This window comes from Lactuca sativa, chromosome 5 (assembly GCF_002870075.4).
Source record: "Lactuca sativa cultivar Salinas chromosome 5, Lsat_Salinas_v11, whole genome shotgun sequence".
Lineage (NCBI taxonomy): Eukaryota > Viridiplantae > Streptophyta > Magnoliopsida > Asterales > Asteraceae > Lactuca > Lactuca sativa.
The window spans coordinates 298507066-298512482 of record NC_056627.2 but is presented as its reverse complement, the minus strand read 5'-3'; the positions used below and the strand labels follow the sequence as shown (position 1 = coordinate 298512482).

At 33.2% G+C, this 5417-nt stretch overlaps 1 pseudogene; it reads right to left on the bottom strand.

Annotated features, from left to right (window-relative positions):
• Positions 1–3221: 3221 nt before the first annotated feature.
• LOC111892485 (glycine dehydrogenase (decarboxylating) A, mitochondrial-like) lies at positions 3222–5417 on the bottom strand (annotated as a pseudogene).

Genomic DNA, 5417 nt, shown 5'->3' with positions numbered 1-5417 from the left:
ATTTATTGACCCGCTCAACAGAATATGTTGCAATATGTTTCATGTATTGTTCTGTTGTGATCATAATAGATGTATACATGATATATGCAATCAACTCTAATAAATACAATATATATAAACTTTTGTCACGATTACTAAACAAACATATACAAGTATATATACACATTGAAATGATTACTAAACAATACAAATCGAATTCTATACATTTATTACTATCTTGAAAATAAAGGATGGGTCTTTTCAATGTCATGCCAACAATGTCAAATCCATCCATTTCTTGGGATTACTATATGGGAAACTAGGCGAATGTCATTACTAGAAAAACAGCCTTTTACGACGCTCATTGCGCGTCGTAAAAGGCTCAGACGACGCGCAAATGTGCGTCAAGGAAGACCCTGTCATAAAGAGAGACGACGCGCATTTACGACGCTCATTAACGACGCGCAATTACGACGCACGTTTACAACACGCAATGCGTATCAAGGAAGGCCCTGTCATAAAGGAAGACGACGCACATTCACGTGTCGTGACCTTACGACGCGCGTGTTAATGACACGCAATGCGTATCAAGAAAGCCCCTGTCAAGAAAGGTCATGTCATAAATTAAGATGACACACATTTTTTGCGTATAGTAAATTTAAATGTTTAAAAAAAATTATATATTTATTAATTTTTAAATTAAATTTGCATTTAATTTCTCATAATAGAAATAAAATACCATATACAAAAAATACAATCCATTGCATAATATAAAATAAAATTTCATACTCAAAAAATAAAATAAATTGCACAAATTATAATGTCATACAAAGAATCATTCAAATGTTAAACAAAAATAATACATTGCTAACATGGGTTATACATTCCTATAAAACTAACAAATAATCATACAACTCTGTTTCTTACTGGAAAGGAATGCCAAACATGATTACAAGTCTCCCTTAATCTTGATTACTCACCTGCTTAAGTAGAATGTTGTTGTTGAGAAGGTTACCTAGCAACAGAGAAAAACACAACACCTCTCCCACAATCACAACATCATTTACAGAAAAAGGGTTGTCAATTACTTTCATTAAGACTTTCATTCAGTCACAAAAATATTAAATAAAAGGGTGAAAAAAATAACTTACTTTTGATAAGTTGATCTCCCTTAGAGCAAACACAGCTAAAGCATTGAACAAGACCCTATTTCAAAATTTTGTAAATACACAAATCATGATACCTGATACTGGAATACACACTTTGAGACACTGGAATACACACTTTGAGATATGAATTAATACGAGTAGATTAACCTGGATACATAGGAAGTAAAGATGGAAGGTGCCAGAACTCCGGGGGGATTGGGTTGGTTCCTTCCTACTCGCACACACCAAGCCAGAACTCCACTTAATCCAGCACCAAAATAAGCTTGCATTCAGAAAGCTACAGGGGTGAGTCACAATTCAAGAATCTGTTAAAATTTGAGGAATAACATGTTCAACCAAAACAATATTAGAAAACAGTGTTAAATGTGAATCATAACAATGTAATAATTATCAAGATGCTGGAATACTTGAAATCTAGATTATTTACCTTTTGATTGTAAATCTAAAGATTCCTCATGCACAGATTATGTTCTTGTCAACTCTTGCATAGTGGTAAATTTCAATTTAGCTGGTTTGTCTATTCTTTTCACCTGATCTTTTCATCTCTAGGCATCCTATCTATTTATTCGTTGCAGACTAGTGAGCTTCCATCATTATGTTCTTGAAATCTTGATTGTTAAACTTCTAATTTTGAATCTGGGCTTTTTATTACAATGTTACTATTGTAGCACTTACTTAATGCACACATATTTACTATGATTAGGTTCTTGCCAACTCATACATGATGTTAAATTGCAACTGAGATATCCATTAAATCCACGTAAAATGACTATTTCGCCCACATTTTTGTATTTTTACTAATTCTTTTGTACATTAACTCACAACAATGAACTTTGAATCAAATGATCCAGACTTCCATTTTACTTCTCATGAACTGTATTGTATTTCTTATTAGGAATCAAGTTTATTGATGTTAAATCAACTCTCTTAACATTTCTTTCCTATCTTGTAGTTTTTACTAGTTTGCTTTATAACATTAATGGTAAAGTAAGACTGTTATCTCCTGACATTGATGATAAAATAAACTTCTTAATTCCAGGTTCAAGTGTTCCAGCACTTTGCTTTATAACATTAAATGGTAAAGTAAGAAATAACCTTTATGTTGTTCGAGGAAAACAATATTTGCCTCCGTCCGAGATTTGTCATGCAACTGACTACAAAAGAGAAAACCCATAATTCATTTCACAATACATAAAAAAATAAAAAGATTTAACGCTCTAAAAGGTAATTAAAAAATCCATTTAACAACCTGATAGTAGGTCACTCTGCTTCAAGGACACCGGAAATCCGTTTTTCACCACCAGTGACAGGAGCTAGCCTTGATGCCATTTTATGGAAGAATCTTATCTATAAGAAGAATAATATATGATTTTTTATTGAGAAATAATTTTTTTTTATAAAAAATACAACTATCAGATTAATTAATTTGCTTGTTGGGATACCAAGCATCGGTGAGAGTCCGGGTTTCCAGCATCCAATCGGTGTAGTTGCTTTAGGGCCTGATGACACGCAAAAGTTAGTTAAGTTATTATCCAAATCAAATAAAAGAAACTAGTTCTTTTTTTAAAATTTCCATCAATATTTTTATTTGAAATAAGATTACCTGTAATGGTAATGTAAGACTGTTTTGTCAAGTGTCAATATTAAACTTATTAATGTTGTTAGGAACTGAACGTTTTAAAAGACTGTTTGATTCAATCATTCAATAGCTAAAAATTGTATTAATTTTTGTGATAAAGTGGTGTTGAAAGAGTGTTTGATTGAGTCATTGAATATAGCTAAAATTGTTTAAATTTGATAAAGAGGTTAAGATGGGATCTTTCACAAAAAGTGAAATCTATACATCATCATGACAAGGAATTGGTATAATTAAGAGCAGCTGGTCAACATGATTTTACATGAATAATACCATAAAAGCCTGCAGCAGCCATATAAGGCTTACAAATACGAAACATGTATATATAAGAACAAGATTTAAGTATAAAGCTGAAAAAGAACCTGAAAACCACACCACATCATTCACATGTATATCTTCTTATTTCTTAAGCAGTAGCTTCAGCTTTCTCTTCATACTCATGCGGTGGCTGAAGGGTTCCGATCACCATACACATTGTCCACACGGCCTGTCACACATAATTAACCCAACCATAGTTAATCAATCTTTAACCACATCAATCAACAATTCAGGATTCAAAAAAAAACTTTTTAATTATTTAGATTAAATTTTATCCATGAGAGAGAGACGAACATGTAGTAGGCCAGAACTTAGCTGTACGAAGCCATGGTGCAGGGTAAGCTGCATATTCTCTGGAGTATGGTTTTGTCCACTTATCAGCCATGAGTAGTTGTGGTGGATGAGGTGCTCCCTACAATTTTTTTAATTTCCATCATTATCCCTAATATAACTCTTGAACAAATAATACAAAATAGTCAGAACTTAGTTATTGTTATAATTATCTTTATGACATTGTTGTTGATGTCCACTGTTCCTTTCTCAATTTCTGCTATTTCTTGTCTAATGGAGATCAAAGCATCACAAAACCTGTCCAACTCAGCCTACAACTCAAAAATTCCACATGTTATGTTATATAAAATGAAAGGAGAGGAAAAAACATTATAACTTTTAAAGAAACTTTACTTTTTTTTTTCAAAAAATACCTTGCTTTCACTTTCAGTGGGTTCAAGCATTAGTGTTCCTGGAATTGAACATGACATAGTTAGACCATAAAACCGGTAATCAATTAGACGTTTTGCAACATCTTCTGGCTCTATTCCAGCACTTGTCTGAATATGAATATGACTCAAGTTAGTTGCTATTTCTTTTTGACTTAACAAAAAATATGACTAAATAATATTATAACTTACTTTCAAGGGTCTCAAATCAACGATGAACTCATGGGCAACTGTTCCACTCACACCACGGAAAAGAATGAGATAGTGACTCTGCAATGTAATTAATCCCAAAGGAAAAAAAATTGAGAACTTGATAATAACAATAATTAAAAAAAAATATTATATATTTGTTCTTAATGAATAGGGAAAGAAAGAAATTGAGACATCAAGACGTTTTGCCATATAGTTTGCATTCAAGATAGCTATATTGTATGCATCTGTAAGTCCTTGAGATCCCATCATGGCAATGTACGTATGTATATGATATAGGCAAGATAAGTGTTGAACCCCAAGGTGCTGCTGAAACCGTGCCAAGTGGCTTACTCTGCTCAGGGGCTGGTATGCCTCTAGTGGCAACCTTTAAATCAAGATTTACAAATTAAATTATATAAACTTAACAACATATTACTCTAATTACACATAAACATCAAACTAAACAAATTATTGTTTTGTCTTACCACAGGGTGTGAAGGCAAGTAGGGCGCCAAGTGTTTCTTCACACCAATGGGCCCATTTCGGGCCCACCACCACCGTGTGGAATGCAAAATGTCTTGTGAAGGTTTAGATGACAAACATCAACCCCAATCCACCATGGACTTGTTAATCCAAACTGTAAAAAATAGAAACCAAATAATTTTTATATGATGTTTCAATTTTGTTACCTCCATTAAAACGACACAAGAAGTGTAATGTTTATGTACCTGTGCATTCATATTCTCCAGCAGCTCCAACATTTGGTTGCAAAGAGAAAGAGTCAAATCCGGTTATGGTACACAGAATGTCCCCCAAATTCTTGAACACTTCCTACAAGATATTTTTTTATGTTGCTCTCAGGTTAAAAAAAGTCAACAGAAATATAATTTGGAATTGTAAGTCAAAATTAGAAAGATTTGATTACATGATACCCCTATGCCTGTTGGGTAGGAGCAAAAGGATGCATATCTGCAAAGGCTGCCATGTCACAGGCATCATCTCTGTAGTTGCATTAAGCTTCATGGTGCAAGATCCCAAAGGAATCATACTGTGGCATAATGACAGATCCTTTGACTGCAGCTTACTAATGTATCTTAGTAGCTCATGCTCCGTATGATAACTAAAATAAATAAATAAATAAAGAAGCAGGAAAAGCCTTTTACATGTTAAAAAAGTGACTAGGTTTTGAAAAAAAGTATCATGCGTGTTGAAAATCGAATGAGTCAGATATGGAGTCTCTCTGACAAGTCCGGAAGGGATAACATCCTGAACCTCTGGTGCAAGTGATGTGGCACTAAATGTCACCTAGAATCAAGAATCAAGATTCTTGATTTATATAAAGATTTGTTATATCAAAAGAAAGGACAAACTCATGGGTTTTCCTAAGGCAACAACTTTGAACAT